The sequence below is a fragment of the Equus asinus genome, chromosome 21 (assembly GCF_041296235.1).
Source record: "Equus asinus isolate D_3611 breed Donkey chromosome 21, EquAss-T2T_v2, whole genome shotgun sequence".
Classification (NCBI taxonomy): Eukaryota; Metazoa; Chordata; class Mammalia; order Perissodactyla; family Equidae; genus Equus; species Equus asinus.
Window position 1 is genome coordinate 7,038,495 of NC_091810.1, and position 20,984 is coordinate 7,059,478.

The 20,984-nt window shown below is 50.6% G+C and overlaps 1 protein-coding gene across 1 annotated transcript in view; it reads right to left on the bottom strand.

The window, feature by feature from the left end:
• The window catches only part of LOC106828609 (annexin A11), a 41,508-nt gene extending 39,306 nt beyond the window's left edge, over positions 1–2,202 (bottom strand). The window contains exon 1 of the mRNA XM_070493137.1: positions 1,965–2,202. The gene's annotated coding sequence lies outside the window, so the exon portion shown is untranslated. The remainder of the gene's footprint in view (positions 1–1,964) is intronic.
• Positions 2,203–20,984: the final 18,782 nt, after the last annotated feature.

The following is a 20,984-nucleotide window of genomic DNA, read 5'->3' on the forward strand; positions in this document are numbered from 1 at the left end:
GAAATGGACCCTATCGATCATCCTCAACCTGGCTACATAAAGGAATCAAAAGGGACTCCAACTTGGCCTCTCGACCAGTGTCTACCCTCAGCTCTCAGTCTGGAATAGTTTCTATCTCACTCTCCTCACCGTTTTTTGTTTTGTTTTGTGTTTTTTTTTTGCCTATCTAAACCGAGCCTTCAAGGTCTAATATTTTACCAATAGAGAAATCTTACTCCCCTGGCCTGCCACTGTCACTCAACCAACATCTTCTGAGCACCTACATGAGGCAGGCACCTCGATGGCTCCCATAAGGGCTGTGATTAATAGGCAAAAATGGGGAAAGCAGGGCATTCCACCATGAGCTAAGACAGAGAGACAGGTTAGGAGAGGAGTGGCTCAACTCAGATGGATCTTCAGTTGCATGAAGGGAGTGACAGCTATTATTATTATCATTATATTACTATCGCTGACACTCACAGATCATTAGTTACACACCAGGCCCAGCTGTAAGCTTTACGTCTAATCTGGGTGACATCTACCTGGAACACACAGGTATAGTGTACCAGTCACCACCTGTTCTGACTGTTCTGTAGTGCCTGAGCTGTAAAGTCCTTAAATATAGTAACTCACTGAATCCTCACAATAACCCCAGGAGGCAGGTATTATTAGTACCCGTAGTTTAAAGATGAGGAAACCAAGGCACAGATACTGGTAAGAGACGAGATTAAGGAGGGATGCAGGAGCCCAAGGTAGTGAGCACCCAATGCCAGGGCAACAAACTGCCCTAGCACCTCAGCTGGCCTCTCTTGTCGGGGAACCCCTTGTAGCACAGAGAATGCCTTGAGGGAAGAGGCCATGTTAATCCTCCCAGAATCCCCAACAATGGACTGAAGCAAGGAAGGAATGAAGATCATAATCAGGCCAGTCAGGAGTGAGCAAAGTAGCATGCCCTGCCTGTCCAGCTCCTGGACTCAGCCTGACCCTGCCCTGCAAGCTTCTGTTCCTGTTGTGTGGGCAGGGCAGGGGCTCACCCCTCACGGAGCCACTCCATGCCCAGGTCAGGGCAGCAGGGAGCAAAGGAAGGCTGCGGGGCGACAGCAGAGTGGCTGGCTACCATGGATTTCTAGGGTCTGTCCTAAAACACCCAGTCTCCATAGACAGGTCACTCATCAGAGGGGCGGGGACAGAAACGTCTAGGGCAGACTGCTGCCAGCTTAGGCTAGCACTAGCTAGCTTAACTCCTCTCCAGTCTCTAGATGACGAACTTCACAACTCTCCTTTAAGCCAATAGACGGGTTTCTACCTTTTTAAGCCCTCAGAGGGCTGGGCTGAGCCGAGGGAGAGATAAAAGTCCAAGAATCCTTCCCTGAAAATGTAGTTTAAGATTGGAGAAGAGGGAAAGGCAGAGACGGTAAACACAGGTGAACACAGCACCTGGATGGATCCCACGTTCTCTCAAATAAGGTGCCTTACAAACTCCAGCACTAGCAGCTCCCAGGAATTTGTGTCCTTCCAGTTCCGGAGGAAAGTTCCTGAAGGCAGCCTCCTCTACTCTCTCCTCAGCACAAGTCTTTCCCAGAAGGGCACACATACTCTCGAGAACTCAGCTGGGTCAGAGGGCCCTGGGCCACCGGCCATCCCCCACACCAGCCAGTCGCCTTCTGGTCGCTTGTTCACCCAGTCCCAAGCAGGCCTAGGCCGCACAGGACAATCCCATGGCCCTACACACCAGGGTCCGGCCTGTGCACCGCCCACCCCACAGGGAGGGCACCCCCCGCCGCTTGTCTAGCTGAGCAGGCAGGCCGCGGCAGCCTGTCCGGGACCAGCTCTACACCCGTCCCCGCCCCCATGCTGTGCAACCAGGAAGCCGCAGGGCCAGGCCGGGAGGGGGCGCGGGGCTGTCCGGGCCTCATCTGCGGGGGTCGCGGCACACAGCCGCCGCCCCGTCCTGTGCCCCCGGGCAGCTGGGGACCCTCACTCACCGGGCCACTGGACAACGGGGCGGGGGACGGCGTGGGACGAACGGGGATGTGGGCAGCAGCCGCTCTCTCCGCGGGCGTTCGGGGTGCGGCGCCTTGGCTCAGCCTCAAGCTCCGTCCCACTCCCGCTCTCCAGGGGCACTTGGGACACTCCGGACTCCCGGACGCCGCAGCCGTCTGGGCGGGGCTGGAGGAGAAGCCCGCTGTGGGGAAAACTGAGCGGGCGCGGCCGCTCTAAGCGCCCCGGGGCGGGGCGGGGGCGTGGTCTGGGTGCGGCCCCGCCCCCAGGTGAGAGCCCAGGCCAGTGGGTGGGGACCAGCCTCCAAGAGGCGGGGGAAGGAAGCCGTAGGCCTTCCGGCTCCCGAACTGAGGAGGGCACAGCCAGGGTTTGGAGGTCGGCGTGGAGCTTCTACTATCCTCCACCTCCCTCGACGGATCCCGCCCTACACCGCACTAGCGGGGAGGGAATTCCCCAAGCCCTTTCCATCTTCCCGATGTGCCATTGTTAGTGACTCTCTTTAAGGTAAAGAAAACTTTCTGCATTAAGAAGGTCACACACAGTATGCAAATAGGGGTGGGGGTGGGGAGAGTAGAGAAGCCTGACACACTGCCTCAGCCACGTGATCAAGGTCAACGTCAAGTGATCAACCAGCAGTGATAGTATGTACTCCGTTCTGGTCTTCCTCCCAAGAATACATAATTCTAGTCTAATCGTAATAAAAACATGAGAGAAATCCCAGTTGAGGGATATTCTACAAAATACCTGACCAGTACTCCTCAAAACTGTCACGGTCATCAAAAACAGGGAAAATTTGAGACAAGTACTGTCACAGCCAAGAGAAGCCTAAGAAGATATAAAAACTAAATGTAATGTGGTATCCTGGTAAAAATACATTAGGTAAAGACTAAGGAAATCTGAATAAAGTCTGGATATTGGCTAATAATGCATCAATATTGGCTCATTCATTGTAGCAAAACCACCATGCTAATATGTTAATAACAGAACAGAATAACACAGTGTTTGTGAGAACTCTGTATTCGCAATTTTTCTGTAAAATCTAAAACTGTTCTAAAAAAAGTTTTTTTTAAAAAAAAGGTCATGCACTTAAGATATAAATATATGGTAATTATAAAAGATTTTTTAAAAACTGAGATTGACTCTTCACTTCCCCAACCCACTTTTCGGTGTGCCCTACCGGATCTTTCTCTTTACAATACAGTCTTTGTGTGTTGTGTATAGTATATTCACGTAGATGTATTGTTTATGTTGGGGAAGTGGGAGAATTCCCCTCACTCTTTCCCTTAAGGTTCTTATGACCGGTCAAATAATTAAAAAGGCAGGTTAGCAGGAGGAAATCAAACAAAGTTTAATAACATGTATATATGGGAGAAACTCAGGAAAGAGTGAGTAACTCAGCCATCTGGCTGAGGCTACCTGTTTAAATATCCTCATCCATAGACAAGGAGGATGTTGGGAGTAGTGATTTGGGATTTCAGAGGAGAGGAAGACAATTTACATGGAGATGGAAATGGAAATGTTTGTCAGACAGCTTTTGCTGGGCCAAAAAATGGGTTTGTTGGTGTCTTTCCATCAACACCTATTTAACATTATACTATAGCTATCATATGGTATGAGCTCCTTCTTGGAACAGGGCTTCTATGTTAAATTCTTTAGGCAGTTTGGGGGAAGGTTGAATGTTCTTCCTAAGTGTTTCTGAGCCTTTATTGTCTTCAGCTCAAAATAATCCACACACATCAGAGTGGAACATCTTGAGGCAGCCTGCCCTGAACCCCATTAGTTACAAAACAGTGGTGCAATTATTTTTCTGCAATGTAATTTTTTTACTCGTATCTTGGAGAGCCTTTCCATGCAAGCACACCTGGATCAACTTGGTTCTTCCTAACGAATGCACAGTATGCACCATCCTGCGGGGCACCATTCTTTATTACCTAGTTCCTTACTGAAGAACAGTAGGTAGTTGCCTATTTGGGGCTGTTACAAATAAGGCTGCTGGTCCTATTTGCATTTTAACAGGAAATGAAGTGGGAAGGACTGGCAGCTCTAAGCTGAAAAGGAGGCTCTGGCCTCAGCTCTGCCCATGCAGGGGTGTGGGTACCTGACAGAAGCCGTGCCTGGGACAGACTGGCCACTGCCCCACTACAACGCTGGGGACCCAGTCATCTTCTGGCCTCTCCAACATACCCCCTCCCTCAAGTCCTGGCTCTTTTTCCGGCCTGGACTGCATTTTTTGGACATGAATGGATGGGCGAGGGTGAGACTCAGGCTAAAGGTTCCAGAGTGACTCCGAGGAAACGCTCACTGGAGCAGAAGAGGAGCGGAGGGTATGAGGCACCAGGAGACTCCCAGGAATCATTATTACTCTGGTGGGGGCGCCGCAGCAATGCAGTAGCAGGCGGGACTCGGGGCGTGGGCGTGAAGTCTCCAACCTAGCCGCGGCCTTCCAAGGGGAGCTTCTCTTTCCCTCGCTATCTCTGGGCAGGGGGATTCGTCCTGGAAGGTCACCTGGCGCCGACCCAGCCTCCCCTGCCTGGACACTCTGCGCCAGAGCCCCTGGCCCAGAAAAGGCGAGCTTCTTTGAATGGCTCACTTTTCTCCTAGCTGAGAAAGTGCTTCTTTAAATACCACATTAAAAAATAATAAGTCATTTAGGATGGAATTCCTTCTGTATGTAGCACACACTTTCATGCCTCAGAACTGAACTCTTCAAGTCCAGAATGGTGAATAGCTACCACTGTGCTCACCTTTTCATGATTTTCACCCATTTGTTTTCAACAAACCTGTGTTGATCCCCACCGCGGGGGAAGCACTGTGTGGGGGAAAGGACGCTAGATTTGGTGTTCAAACACCTGGGTTCTAGTTCCGATTCTGACATTTGGAAGTGATGCATTCTCCCAGACTTGGTTTTCTCGCCTATACAATATTCAAAATTATCTATAAAAATCTGTAAAATAACCCCTGCTTCATTGCTTCTCAGGACTGATAGAAACATCAAATGAAGAAAGTGCTTTATGAAAAGGTCACATTCCACGGAGCTCTGAGTAGTGTTACTGCACAGAATTGGAGTTCTCTGCGTGGTGTTGCATAAACAAGCCGATTGATTGTGGCGCCAGCCTTGGGGGAGAGTCAGCTTTGATTCTGCGAGATGGATCTGCAGGGAGACAGGGAGCGTGTGCCCTAAGAGCTGTCTCCCTGATTCAGGATTTGGGGCAAAATGTAAGGGGTTAGGGAGAATAGGCTGGCACGTGGAAGTGCTCCTGGGACAGGCTTTGATTGGTGGGCTTCAAGTATTTATGGTAAGGTTTTAAACATTTATGACAGGCCTCTAAACATTTATGACGGGGCACTAAACATTTTTGGTGAGGTGGAGGAGGATCTCAGGCCAGTCCGACTCCTCACCCTTTCCAGGTAGGATAGGTTTCCTTTTTCTCGATTTCTTGTCGGTTTCTGACTTGCTCCTCGAACTTTGGAAGGCCTGCTACATTCTCTCTAGACACTGGTTTCTGCCCTGTAAGATTATCCTGGGTTTTACCTCTTACATTTTATGTAGATGGCCAAGTGGGTGGACGTTCCCCAGAGAAAGTCCTGGACTCCCTCCCAAGTTGAAGTTGCCCGGGCAGTCCTCTGATGCGCAGTGATCGTGCCATCTCCTAGCACTCTGCTGATTCCACCTTGGCAGGTCCCATGTTTTCCTTCCTTCTTCCTCTGGGGAAGTGTACCAGATGCGTTCATGGATTGTAAAAGCCTCACGGTTCTTTTTCTGGTGCGTGTTGATAAGGTGACCTCACCATTGCTACTTAGTTTATGATCCCTGTCCGCACCGTACCATGAAATCTGTATGTCCTAACACTGCCAATGTGATCTGCACCCGTGATGTGAAACAGTGAGGCCTGGGCCGGCCAAGCGGAACGTGGGCACTTACCCGCTCCGCCACAGGGCCGGCCCTGAATTGGACTTTTGGACCAACCTTTTGCCTGAGCTTGGGAACACGTGGGCCTCTTTGGATTATTCGTGAAGGAGATTAGTAGTAACGTCCTGGACGGTAACCTTTTCCGTGGGTGCATGGGTTTAGCAGGCAGCATGTTCTGTGGGTAGTACTCCTCTTCATCTATTTGGAAGGGTCTACCTTTCTGTAGCATCAGTACGCATTTTGAGGTGATTTTCCAGCCTTGGAAGTTCACCCTCTCTAATCTCTTTCAGCCCCAAAGCTTTATGCCGTCATTCTGGACCCCATTTTGGATTTTTTTTGCTTTTAGGTGAATTTATTGCCGCAACCCTGCATTAGAACATCCTATATCTTTCCGATTTGCATCCTCATCGATGTAGACTTCCGTGTAGCTTACATCATCTTCCCCTGCGTAAGCCTAATAGCAGGCCCTCACCACACACTTGTGCCTCATCATCTGTTTCACCCTCTCACACCTGCCCGCTTTGTCTCTGGGAACCCCCAATCAAATGTCCCGTGCCACCTGTTCCTGACCGCTTGTTTTTCCTTCTCCTCTTAAGTGAGGTCCTACGGTACTTGCCTTGCTCCCTGGGGCTTGTTTCACTTCCCTAAAACCCTCACAGCCATTCTGGTGGTCACAAGTGGCTGGATTGCATCCTTGGTTCCGGCTGACTGGTATGCCATTGCGTGGCTATAGCCCATCTTCCTTCTGCACTCGTCCCTTGCTGGGCTCCAGGGAGGCTTCCAAGTCTTGGGTAGTGGGAGCGACGCTGTGGTGAACTCAGCGGTGCACATGTCTTTAGGCAGGAGTGTTTCCGAGTTCTTTGGATCAACACGCCGCAGAGGAATAGCTGGATCATATGGGACATGGATTCTTAAAGTTCTGAGGCAGTTCCACACCGCTTGGCGTAGTGGCTGCACCGGTCTGCACTCCCACCAACGGTGCAGGAGGCTTCCCTTCTCTCCACCTCCTCTCTGACACTTGTGGCTTCCTGTCTGCTTCCTTATAGCCATTCTGACCACAGTGAGCTGCTGTGCCCTTGCAGTTTGCATTTGCATTGGCCTGAGACTTCATGACGGTGAACAAGTGTTCATGCACCCGTTGGCCCTCTTTCGATCTTCTTGGCAGAAATCTGTTTCCATCTTCTGCCCAGGTTTTCATTGGCTTGTTGTTTTTTTTTTTCTTGTGGGGACGTGCGAGTTGATTGCATCTTTGGGCTTTTCACCCCTTGTCCGATGTGTGGTTTGCAAACATCCTCCCCCAGTCGTTGTGCTATCTTTGCATTCAGTCGATGGTTTCCTTCACTGGGCAGAAGCGTCCGCATTTGACGTGGTCCCGTTGGTTTCTTGTTGACTTGGTTGCCCTGGCCCAGCCGGACTTGCTTCTTCCAAACAGGCGGCTCAGACCGATGGCAAAGAGCACTCTGCCTAGGTCTTCTGCTACAAGGTTCACGGTTTCAAGTCTGCCATTCAAGGCTTTGATCCATTTCAGGTGGTGTGTGTGCCAGGTGTAACATCATGGTGTACTGTCGTTGTGTTCCAGGTGGCTGTGCAGGCTTCCCAGCACCGTTTATGGTAGAGACTCTCCTTTCTCCGCTGTCTCCTCTTGGCTCCCTGGTCGAAAATGGGCTGTCCATGTACGTTTGAGTTGGGCTCTGGGTTCTCGATTCTGTTGCATGGGTCTGTGTGCCTGTTTTGGGGCCCAGACTGTGCCGTCTCGGTACCTAGTGCTTCGTCCCATAGGTTGAAATCGGAAAGTGTGCCACGTCCTGCTTGTTTCGTTTTCCTGAGGATTCCTTTGCCTAGTCAGGGTCTCTTGTTGCTGGCTAGAAGCTTTAGGATTCCCTCTTCTGTCTCTGTGGGAAACATTGCTGCAACTTTGACTGGGATTGCATGGAATCCAGAGATTCCTTGCTCCGGTAGGGACGTTTCCAGTGTGTTGCTGCTTCCACTCCTAGATCCTGGAATCTCCTTCTTTCTCCTTGTGTCTTCTTGAATTTCTTTCCCCCAACGTTTGTTAGTTTTCCATTGCCATGGCTTTCACCTGTTTTGCTAAGTTTCTTCATAGAGATCTCATCCTTCTCACTGGCATGCAGTTGTTCACTTTTTCTTTTCAGCTTCAGTTTCTCTATGCTTTGCAACTTTGAATCGGTTTTGCTCTGGCAGAAGTGCATCGCTGAGCTCACATCTGCTGGCAATGCTCCTGTATTTGCTGTGGAAGTCTGGCCCTGGCTAACGTCCCTTCCCATCTGCCTCTACACTACCTCGGACGCCTGCCCCAGAATGCCTGAAGCAGTGGTGAGCAGGCCCACCCGAGGGTCCACCCGGCCCACCCCGGGCCACCGACCCAGAAGGTGCGGACCTCACCGCTGCACCACCGGCCGGCCCCTTTCATGTTCCGTTGGCAACCTGCAGTTGAGGGCAATGGGACTTGAATATGCTACTTGAGCCCAACTCTGGCACTGTGTAGATGAGGCCAGGTTGTTTTTCGGGTCCACTGCGATGTCAGAGGATTGGTCATAATCGTGTCTCTGCTGTCCCGGCAAGCTTCACGGACACACGGTTTCCTGGCCCGCTTGGAGCAGTCTCATAGCTCACCCTTCCCACTTAGCCCAGCCTTGACCTTCGCTGCCGTCTTTTGGCTTGTGAATTTCTCTGCCTTTCAAACGTTCCAGCAGAGTCTGTCTAAAGACGGACATCATCTTTCATTGTGGATTATCCAGGGGTGATTTCTGTTCGCCTTCCATTTTCTGGGACCTTTGTCTCTTTTCCATAGGAGAATCGTCATGGTATTTCTCAGCTATCCCCCTTAGACATGCTTATCAGTCCGTTCCCCTTCATTCCAAGTGATTCATTTTGCATTTCTGGAATCACCGTATGTTCTCTAGGCCGAGGTGTGAGTGCTTTCGTGACTCTTGGTTGTTGTCTTTGAATTTGCACCGGTCACTTGAAGGAGTCTTTGCTGTCCTAGCCTGGGTCAAACTAAGCACTGGGAACACGTCGTCATCTGGGTTGGTTTGACATCCTGAGGTCAGAAACTCCAAACTCGAGGTGGTCCTGGCATCCCCCTTCACGGACACAATGTTTCCAAGACAAATTAGACGAATCTGATGAATCCCTCTCTCCAGGAAAGATATTTTTCTGTCTCCTTTCCGGATTTGGGAAGTTTCGAACTTCACCCCTGATCCTGGGACGTTCCCCCAGGTGCCGTCTAGATACGGGCTTACTTTATTTCTATAGGCTGTGCCATTTGTTTGCCTTACATCCTCAGCCCTGGCCTGTTTATTTTTCTTGAAACAGAATTGTAATGTTCTCATTTTCAGCCCACTTCCTTACATGTGGTGTCAAAACACATAATCAATAATCCTTCTACGGCAAGAGGTAGGGGGAGAGAATTTCGATGGAGGCAAACTGAGCACACTAGCCTGGGCGGGCAGCCTTCACGAAGGAACGAAGCCCTGTGGAAAAGGGTGCTTTTCAGCACCCTTGTAGAGCACTTCCAAACAAAGAGACGTAGCCCAAGCGTGACGGGGCTCCATTCCTTCAAGGCTTCCAAGACATCTCTTGGGACACATTAGCATGTACCCGGTGGGCCCCCGTGACGCCAGAGCTATGGAAAGTGAGACTGATCTGCAAAGAATGCCAGGGGCCTAGGAAAGGAGGCATCGAGTCTTCTCTTCAACGTCCTCAAGCCCTCATTCTTGACTTTGGCTTATGCTTAAGGCAGAAGGACCACGTAGGTCTGATAAGGCCCAAGTCCGGCCTCTTGCTTCCAATCAAGTTGCAAGCTTGAATCAGCATGGCCTCCCCATAGACTTGAATAGATGACAACGTTCTCCTCTCGGGGCTTGTCCCTCTATTCTCGCTTCTTGCCAAGGATCCCTTTCTTACCCCTCGAATCAGCGTCTGTTTTATGTCTTCCAGTTTCTGTGTCCGCTTTCTGTTTCTCAAAGCTGTTTCTGGGTATCCCTCCCTGTAATAGCCTAGCCTAGGCCAATCCTCGGTCTGTAACCGTGCGGCCATCTTGGCGGACATGATCCTCGTGATGTCATAAACAACCTCAAAATTCGAAGTTGTCCTGACAACCTGCGTGCACACAGAGTTTCAGAGCCATCTCAGGCCAGTCCGACTCCTCACCCTTTCCTGGTAGGATAGTTTTCCTTTTTCTCGATTTCTTGTCGGTTTCTGTCTTGCTCCTCGAACTTTGGAAGGCCTGCTACATTCTCTCTAGACACTGGTTTCTGTCCTGTAAGATTATCCTGGGTTTTACCTCTTACATTTTATGTAGATGGCCAAGTGGGTGGACGTTCCCCAGAGAAAGTCCTGGACTCCCTCCCAAGTTGAAGTTGCCCGGGCAGTCCTCTGATGCGCAGTGATCGTGCCATCTCCTAGCACTCTGCCGATTCCACCTTGGCAGGTCCCATGTTTTCCTTCCTTCTTCCTCTGGGGAAGTGTACCAGATGCGTTCATGGATTGTAAAAGCCTCACGGTTCTTTTTCTGGTGCGTATTGATAAGGTGACCTCACCATTGCTACTTAGTTTATGATCCCTGTCCGCACCGTACCATGAAATCTGTATGTCCTAACACTGCCAATGTGATCTGCACCCGTGATGTGAAACAGTGAGGCCTGGGCCGGCCAAGCGGAACGTGGGCACTTACCCGCTCCGCCACAGGGCCGGCCCTGAATTGGACTTTTGGACCAACCTTTTGCCTGAGCTTGGGAACACGTGGGCCTCTTTGGATTATTCGTGAAGGAGATTAGTAGTAACGTCCTGGACGGTAACCTTTTCCGTGGGTGCATGGGTTTAGCAGGCAGCATGTTCTGTGGGTAGTACTCCTCTTCATCTATTTGGAAGGGTCTACCTTTCTGTAGCATCAGTACGCATTTTGAGGTGATTTTCCAGCCTTGGAAGTTCACCCTCTCTAATCTCTTTCAGCCCCAAAGCTTTATGCCGTCATTCTGGACCCCATTTTGGATTTTTTTTGCTTTTAGGTGAATTTATTGCCGCAACCCTGCATTAGAACATCCTATATCTTTCCGATTTGCATCCTCATCGATGTAGACTTCCGTGTAGCTTACATCATCTTCCCCTGCGTAAGCCTAATAGCAGGCCCTCACCACACACTTGTGCCTCATCATCTGTTTCACCCTCTCACACCTCCCCGCTTTGTCTCTGGGAACCCCCAATCAAATGTCCCGTGCCACCTGTTCCTGACCGCTTGTTTTTCCTTCTCCTCTTAAGTGAGGTCCTACGGTACTTGCCTTGCTCCCTGGGGCTTGTTTCACTTCCCTAAAACCCTCACAGCCATTCTGGTGGTCACAAGTGGCTGGATTGCATCCTTGGTTCCGGCTGACTGGTATGCCATTGCGTGGCTATAGCCCATCTTCCTTCTGCACTCGTCCCTTGCTGGGCTCCAGGGAGGCTTCCAAGTCTTGGGTAGTGGGAGCGACGCTGTGGTGAACTCAGCGGTGCACATGTCTTTAGGCAGGAGTGTTTCCGAGTTCTTTGGATCAACACGCCGCAGAGGAATAGCTGGATCATATGGGACATGGATTCTTAAAGTTCTGAGGCAGTTCCACACCGCTTGGCGTAGTGGCTGCACCGGTCTGCACTCCCACCAACGGTGCAGGAGGCTTCCCTTCTCTCCACCTCCTCTCTGACACTTGTGGCTTCCTTATAGACATTCTGACCACAGTGAGCTGCTGTGCCCTTGCAGTTTGCATTTGCATTGGCCTGAGACTTCATGACGGTGAACAAGTGTTCATGCACCCGTTGGCCCTCTTTCGATCTTCTTGGCAGAAATCTCTGTTTCCATCTTCTGCCCAGGTTTTCATTGGCTTGTTGTTTTTTTTTTCTTGTGGGGACGTGCGAGTTGATTGCATCTTTGGGCTTTTCACCCCTTGTCCGATGTGTGGTTTGCAAACATCCTCCCCCAGTCGTTGTGCTATCTTTGCATTCAGTCGATGGTTTCCTTCACTGGGCAGAAGCGTCCGCATTTGACGTGGTCCCGTTGGTTTCTTGTTGACTTGGTTGCCCTGGCCCAGCCGGACTTGCTTCTTCCAAACAGGCGGCTCAGACCGATGGCAAAGAGCACTCTGCCTAGGTCTTCTGCTACAAGGTTCACGGTTTCAAGTCTGCCATTCAAGGCTTTGATCCATTTCAGGTGGTGTGTGTGCCAGGTGTAACATCATGGTGTACTGTCGTTGTGTTCCAGGTGGCTGTGCAGGCTTCCCAGCACCGTTTATGGTAGAGACTCTCCTTTCTCCGCTGTCTCCTCTTGGCTCCCTGGTCGAAAATGGGCTGTCCATGTACGTTTGAGTTGGGCTCTGGGTTCTCGATTCTGTTGCATGGGTCTGTGTGCCTGTTTTGGGGCCCAGACTGTGCCGTCTCGGTACCTAGTGCTTCGTCCCATAGGTTGAAATCGGAAAGTGTGCCACGTCCTGCTTTTTTCGTTTTCCTGAGGATTCCTTTGCCTAGTCAGGGTCTCTTGTTGCTGGCTAGAAGCTTTAGGATGCCCTCTTCTGTCTCTGTGGGAAACATTGCTGCAACTTTGACTGGGATTGCATGGAATCCAGAGATTCCTTGCTCCGGTAGGGACGTTTCCAGTGTGTTGCTGCTTCCACTCCTAGATCCTGGAATCTCCTTCTTTCTCCTTGTGTCTTCTTGAATTTCTTTCCCCCAACGTTTGTTAGTTTTCCATTGCCATGGCTTTCACCTGTTTTGCTAAGTTTCTTCATAGAGATCTCATCCTTCCCACTGGCATGCAGTTGTTCACTTTTTCTTTTCAGCTTCAGTTTCTCTATGCTTTGCAACTTTGAATCGGTTTTGCTCTGGCAGAAGTGCATCGCTGAGCTCACATCTGCTGGCAATGCTCCTGTATTTGCTGTGGAAGTCTGGCCCTGGCTAACGTCCCTTCCCATCTGCCTCTACACTACCTCGGACGCCTGCCCCAGAATGCCTGAAGCAGTGGTGAGCAGGCTCACCCGAGGGTCCACCCGGCCCACGCCGGGCCACCGACCCAGAAGGTGCGGACCTCACCGCTGCACCACCGGCCGGCCCCTTTCATGTTCCGTTGGCAACCTGCAGTTGAGGGCAATGGGACTTGAATATGCTACTTGAGCCCAACTCTGGCACTGTGTAGATGAGGCCAGGTTGTTTTTCGGGTCCACTGCGATGTCAGAGGATTGGTCATAATCGTGTCTCTGCTGTCCCGGCAAGCTTCACGGACACACGGTTTCCTGGCCCGCTTGGAGCAGTCTCATAGCTCACCCTTCCCACTTAGCCCAGCCTTGACCTTCGCTGCCGTCTTTTGGCTTGTGAATTTCTCTGCCTTTCAAACGTTCCAGCAGAGTCTGTCTAAAGACGGACATCATCTTTCATTGTGGATTATCCAGGGGTGATTTCTGTTCGCCTTCCATTTTCTGGGACCTTTGTCTCTTTTCCATAGGAGAATCGTCATGGTATTTCTCAGCTATCCCCCTTAGACATGCTTATCAGTCCGTTCCCCTTCATTCCAAGTGATTCATTTTGCATTTCTGGAATCACCGTATGTTCTCTAGGCCGAGGTGTGAGTGCTTTCGTGACTCTTGGTTGTTGTCTTTGAATTTGCACCGGTCACTTGAAGGAGTCTTTGCTGTCCTAGCCTGGGTCAAACTAAGCACTGGGAACACGTCGTCATCTGGGTTGGTTTGCCATCCTGAGGTCACAAACTCCAAACTCGAGGTGGTCCTGGCATCCCCCTTCACGGACACAATATTTCCAAGACAAATTAGACGAATCTGATGAATCCCTCTCTCCAGGAAAGATATTTTTCTGTCTCCTTTCCGGATTTGGGAAGTTTCAAACTTCACCCCTGATCCTGGAACGTTCCCCCAGGTGCCGTCTAGATACGGGCGTACTTTATTTCTATCGGCTGTGCCATTTGTTTGCCTTACATCCTCAGCCCTGGCCTGTTTAATTTTCTTGAAACAGAATTGTAATGTTCTCATTTTCAGCCCACTTCCTTACATGTGGTGTCAAAACACATAATCAATAATCCTTCTACGGCAAGAGGTAGGGGGAGAGAATTTCGATGGAGGCAAACTGAGCACACTAGCCTGGGAGGGCAGCCTTCACGAAGGAACGAAGCCCTGTGGAAAAGGGTGCTTTTCAGCACCCTTGTAGAGCACTTCCAAACAAAGAGACGTAGCCCAAGCGTGACGGGGCTCCATTCCTTCAAGGCTTCCAAGACATCTCTTGGGACACATTAGCATGTACCCGGTGGGCCCCCGTGACGCCAGAGCTATGGAAAGTGAGACTGATCTGCAAAGAATGCCAGGGGCCTAGGAAAGGAGGCATCGAGTCTTCTCTTCAACGTCCTCAAGCCCTCATTCTTGACTTTGGCTTATGCTTAAGGCAGAAGGACCACGTAGGTCTGATAAGGCCCAAGTCCGGCCTCTTGCTTCCAATCAAGTTGCAAGCTTGAATCAGCATGGCCTCCCCATAGACTTGAATAGATGACAACGTTCTCCTCTCGGGGCTTGTCCCTCTATTCTCGCTTTTTGCCAAGGATCCCTTTCTTACCCCTCGAATCAGCGTCTGTTTTATGTCTTCCAGTTTCTGTGTCCGCTTTCTGTTTCTCAAAGCTGTTTCTGGGTATCCCTCCCTGTAATAGCCTAGCCTAGGCCAATCCTCGGTCTGTAACCGTGCGGCCATCTTGGCGGACATGATCCTCGTGATGTCATAAACAACCTCAAAATTCGAAGTTGTCCTGACAACCTGCGTGCACACAGAGTTTCAGAGCCATCTCAGGCCAGTCCGACTCCTCACCCTTTCCTGGTAGGATAGTTTTCCTTTTTCTCGATTTCTTGTCGGTTTCTGTCTTGCTCCTCGAACTTTGGAAGGCCTGCTACATTCTCTCTAGACACTGGTTTCTGTCCTGTAAGATTATCCTGGGTTTTACCTCTTACATTTTATGTAGATGGCCAAGTGGGTGGACGTTCCCCAGAGAAAGTCCTGGACTCCCTCCCAAGTTGAAGTTGCCCGGGCAGTCCTCTGATGCGCAGTGATCGTGCCATCTCCTAGCACTCTGCCGATTCCACCTTGGCAGGTCCCATGTTTTCCTTCCTTCTTCCTCTGGGGAAGTGTACCAGATGCGTTCATGGATTGTAAAAGCCTCACGGTTCTTTTTCTGGTGCGTATTGATAAGGTGACCTCACCATTTCTACTTAGTTTATGATCCCTGTCCGCACCGTACCATGAAATCTGTATGTCCTAACACTGCCAATGTGATCTGCACCCGTGATGTGAAACAGTGAGGCCTGGGCCGGCCAAGCGGAACGTGGGCACTTACCCGCTCCGCCACAGGGCCGGCCCTGAATTGGACGTTTGGACCAACCTTTTGCCTGAGCTTGGGAACACGTGGGCCTGTTTGCATTATTCGTGAAGGTGATTGGTAGTAACGTCCTGGACGGTAACCTTTTCCGTTGGTGCATGGGTTTAGCAGGCAGCATGTTCTGTGGGTAGTATTCCTCTTCATCTATTTGGAAGGGTCTACCTTTCTGTAGCATCAGTACGCATTTTGAGGTGATTTTCCAGCCTTGGAAGTTCACCCTCTCTAATCTCTTTCAGCCCCAAAGATTTATGCCGTCATTCTGGACCCCATTTTGGATTTTTTTTGCTTTTAGGTGAATTTATTGCCGCAACCCTGCATTAGAACATCCTATATCTTTCCGATTTGCATCCTCATCGATGTAGACTTCCGTGTAGCTTACATCATCTTCCCCTGCGTAAGCCTAATAGCAGGCCCTCACCACACACTTGTGCCTCATCATCTGTTTCACCCTCTCACACCTCCCCGCTTTGTCTCTGGGAACCCCCAATCAAATGTCCCGTGCCACCTGTTCCTGACCGCTTGTTTTTCCTTCTCCTCTTAAGTGAGGTCCTACGGTACTTGCCTTGCTCCCTGGGGCTTGTTTCACTTCCCTAAAACCCTCACAGCCATTCTGGTGGTCACAAGTGGCTGGATTGCATCCTTGGTTCCGGCTGACTGGTATGCCATTGCGTGGCTATAGCCCATCTTCCTTCTGCACTCGTCCCTTGCTGGGCTCCAGGGAGGCTTCCAAGTCTTGGGTAGTGGGAGCGACGCTGTGGTGAACTCAGCGGTGCACATGTCTTTAGGCAGGAGTGTTTCCGAGTTCTTTGGATCAACACGCCGCAGAGGAATAGCTGGATCATATGGGACATGGATTCTTAAAGTTCTGAGGCAGTTCCACACCGCTTGGCGTAGTGGCTGCACCGGTCTGCACTCCCACCAACGGTGCAGGAGGCTTCCCTTCTCTCCACCTCCTCTCTGACACTTGTGGCTTCCTGTCTGCTTCCTTATAGCCATTCTGACCACAGTGAGCTGCTGTGCCCTTGCAGTTTGCATTTGCATTGGCCTGAGACTTCATGACGGTGAACAAGTGTTCATGCACCCGTTGGCCCTCTTTCGATCTTCTTGGCAGAAATCTCTGTTTCCATCTTCTGCCCAGGTTTTCATTGGCTTGTTGTTTTTTTTTTTCTTGTGGGGACGTGCGAGTTGATTGCATCTTTGGGCTTTTCACCCCTTGTCCGATGTGTGGTTTGCAAACATCCTCCCCCAGTCGTTGTGCTATCTTTGCATTCAGTCGATGGTTTCCTTCACTGGGCAGAAGCGTCCGCATTTGACGTGGTCCCGTTGGTTTCTTGTTGACTTGGTTGCCCTGGCCCAGCCGGACTTGCTTCTTCCAAACAGGCGGCTCAGACCGATGGCAAAGAGCACTCTGCCTAGGTCTTCTGCTACAAGGTTCACGGTTTCAAGTCTGCCATTCAAGGCTTTGATCCATTTCAGGTGGTGTGTGTGCCAGGTGTAACATCATGGTGTACTGTCGTTGTGTTCCAGGTGGCTGTGCAGGCTTCCCAGCACCGTTTATGGTAGAGACTCTCCTTTCTCCGCTGTCTCCTCTTGGCTCCCTGGTCGAAAATGGGCTGTCCATGTACGTTTGAGTTGGGCTCTGGGTTCTCGATTCTGTTGCATGGGTCTGTGTGCCTGTTTTGGGGCCCAGACTGTGCCGTCTCGGTACCTAGTGCTTCGTCCTATATGTTGAAATCGGAAAGTGTGCCACGTCCTGCTTTTTTCGTTTTCCTGAGGATTCCTTTGCCTAGTCAGGGTCTCTTGTTGCTGGCTAGAAGCTTTAGGATGCCCTCTTCTGTCTCTGTGGGAAACATTGCTGCAACTTTGACTGGGATTGCATGGAATCCAGAGATTCCTTGCTCCGGTAGGGACGTTTCCAGTGTGTTGCTGCTTCCACTCCTAGATCCTGGAATCTCCTTCTTTCTCCTTGTGTCTTCTTGAATTTCTTTCCCCCAACGTTTGTTAGTTTTCCATTGCCATGGCTTTCACCTGTTTTGCTAAGTTTCTTCATAGAGATCTCATCCTTCTCACTGGCATGCAGTTGTTCACTTTTTCTTTTCAGCTTCAGTTTCTCTATGCTTTGCAACTTTGAATCGGTTTTGCTCTGGCAGAAGTGCATCGCTGAGCTCACATCTGCTGGCAATGCTCCTGTATTTGCTGTGGAAGTCTGGCCCTGGCTAACGTCCCTTCCCATCTGCCTCTACACTACCTCGGACGCCTGCCCCAGAATGCCTGAAGCAGTGGTGAGCAGGCTCACCCGAGGGTCCACCCGGCCCACGCCGGGCCACCGACCCAGAAGGTGCGGACCTCACCGCTGCACCACCGGCCGGCCCCTTTCATGTTCCGTTGGCAACCTGCAGTTGAGGGCAATGGGACTTGAATATGCTACTTGAGCCCAACTCTGGCACTGTGTAGATGAGGCCAGGTTGTTTTTCGGGTCCACTGCGATGTCAGAGGATTGGTCATAATCGTGTCTCTGCTGTCCCGGCAAGCTTCACGGACACACGGTTTCCTGCCCCGCTTGGAGCAGTCTCATAGCTCACCCTTCCCACTTAGCCCAGCCTTGACCTTCGCTGCCGTCTTTTGGCTTGTGAATTTCTCTGCCTTTCAAACGTTCCAGCAGAGTCTGTCTAAAGACGGACATCATCTTTCATTGTGGATTATCCAGGGGTGATTTCTGTTCGCCTTCCATTTTCTGGGACCTTTGTCTCTTTTCCATAGGAGAATCGTCATGGTATTTCTCAGCTATCCCCCTTAGACATGCTTATCAGTCCGTTCCCCTTCATTCCAAGTGATTCATTTTGCATTTCTGGAATCACTGTATGTTCTCTAGGCCGAGGTGTGAGTGCTTTCGTGACTCTTGGTTGTTGTCTTTGAATTTGCACCGGTCACTTGAAGGAGTCTTTGCTGTCCTAGCCTGGGTCAAACTAAGCACTGGGAACACGTCGTCATCTGGGTTGGTTTGCCATCCTGAGGTCACAAACTCCAAACTCGAGGTGGTCCTGGCATCCCCCTTCACGGACACAATGTTTCCAAGACAAATTAGACGAATCTGATGAATCCCTCTCTCCAGGAAAGATATTTTTCTGTCTCCTTTCCGGATTTGGGAAGTTTCGAACTTCACCCCTGATCCTGGGACGTTCCCCCAGGTGCCGTCTAGATACGGGCTTACTTTATTTCTATAGGCTGTGCCATTTGTTTGCCTTACATCCTCAGCCCTGGCCTGTTTATTTTTCTTGAAACAGAATTGTAATGTTCTCATTTTCAGCCCACTTCCTTACATGTGGTGTCAAAACACATAATCAATAATCCTTCTACGGCAAGAGGTAGGGGGAGAGAATTTCGATGGAGGCAAACTGAGCACACTAGCCTGGGCGGGCAGCCTTCACGAAGGAACGAAGCCCTGTGGAAAAGGGTGCTTTGCAGCACCCTTGTAGAGCACTTCCAAACAAAGAGACATAGCCCAAGCGTGACGGGGCTCCATTCCTTCAAGGCTTCCAAGACATCTCTTGGGACACATTAGCATGTACCCGGTGGGCCCCCGTGACGCCAGAGCTATGGAAAGTGAGACTGATCTGCAAAGAATGCCAGGGGCCTAGGAAAGGAGGCATCGAGTCTTCTCTTCAACGTCCTCAAGCCCTCATTCTTGACTTTGGCTTATGCTTAAGGCAGAAGGACCACGTAGGTCTGATAAGGCCCAAGTCCGGCCTCTTGCTTCCAATCAAGTTGCAAGCTTGAATCAGCATGGCCTCCCCATAGACTTGAATAGATGACAACGTTCTCCTCTCGGGGCTTGTCCCTCTATTCTCGCTTCTTGCCAAGGATCCCTTTCTTACCCCTCGAATCAGCGTCTGTTTTATGTCTTCCAGTTTCTGTGTCCGCTTTCTGTTTCTCAAAGCTGTTTCTGGGTATCCCTCCCTGTAATAGCCTAGCCTAGGCCAATCCTCGGTCTGTAACCGTGCGGCCATCTTGGCGGACATGATCCTCGTGATGTCATAAACAACCTCAAAATTCGAAGTTGTCCTGACAACCTGCGTGCACACAGAGTTTCAGAGCCATCTCAGGCCAGTCCGACTCCTCACCCTTTCCTGGTAGGATAGCTTTCCTTTTTCTCGATTTCTTGTCGGTTTCTGTCTTGCTCCTCGAACTTTGGAAGGCCTGCTACATTCTCTCTAGACACTGGTTTCTGTCCTGTAAGATTATCCTGGGTTTTACCTCTTACATTTTATGTAGATGGCCAAGTGGGTGGACGTTCCCCAGAGAAAGTCCTGGACTCCCTCCCAAGTTGAAGTTGCCCGGGCAGTCCTCTGATGCGCAGTGATCGTGCCATCTCCTAGCACTCTGCCGATTCCACCTTGGCAGGTCCCATGTTTTCCTTCCTTCTTCCTCTGGGGAAGTGTACCAGATGCGTTCATGGATTGTAAAAGCCTCACGGTTCTTTTTCTGGTGCGTATTGATAAGGTGACCTCACCATTGCTACTTAGTTTATGATCCCTGTCCGCACCGTACCATGAAATCTGTATGTCCTAACACTGCCAATGTGATCTGCACCCGTGATGTGAAACAGTGAGGCCTGGGCCGGCCAAGCGGAACGTGGGCACTTACCCGCTCCGCCACAGGGCCGGCCCTGAATTGGACTTTTGGACCAACCTTTTGCCTGAGCTTGGGAACACGTGGGCCTGTTTGCATTATTCGTGAAGGTGATTAGTAGTAACGTCCTGGACGGTAACCTTTTCCGTTGGTGCATGGGTTTAGCAGGCAGCATGTTCTGTGGGTAGTATTCCTCTTCATCTATTTGGAAGGGTCTACCTTTCTGTAGCATCAGTACGCATTTTGAGGTGATTTTCCAGCCTTGGAAGTTCACCCTCTCTAATCTCTTTCAGCCCCAAAGCTTTATGCCGTCATTCTGGACCCCATTTTGGATTTTTTTTGCTTTTAGGTGAATTTATTGCCGCAACCCTGCATTAGAACATCCTATATCTTTCCGATTTGCATCCTCATCGATGTAGACTTCCGTGTAGCTTACATCATCTTCCCCTGCGTAAGCCTAATAGCAGGCCCTCACCACACACTTGTGCCTCATCATCTGTTTCACCCTCTCACACCTGCCCGCTTTGTCTCTGGGAACCCCCAATCAAATGTCCCGTGCCACCTGTTCCTGACCGCTTGTTTTTCCTTCTCCTCTTAAGTGAGGTCCTACGGTACTTGCCTTGCTCCCTGGGGCTTTTTTCACTTCCCTAAAACCCTCACAGCCATTCTGGTGGTCACAAGTGGCTGGATTGCATCCTTGGTTCCGGCTGACTGGTATGCCATTGCGTGGCTATAGCCCATCTTCCTTCTGCACTCGTCCCTTGCTGGGCTCCAGGGAGGCTTCCAAGTCTTGGGTAGTGGGAGCGACGCTGTGGTGAACTCAGCGGTGCACATGTCTTTAGGCAGGAGTGTTTCCGAGTTCTTTGGATCAACACGCCGCAGAGGAATAGCTGGATCATATGGGACATGGATTCTTAAAGTTCTGAGGCAGTTCCACACCGCTTGGCGTAGTGGCTGCACCGGTCTGCACTCCCACCAACGGTGCAGGAGGCTTCCCTTCTCTCCACCTCCTCTCTGACACTTGTGGCTTCCTGTCTGCTTCCTTATAGCCAT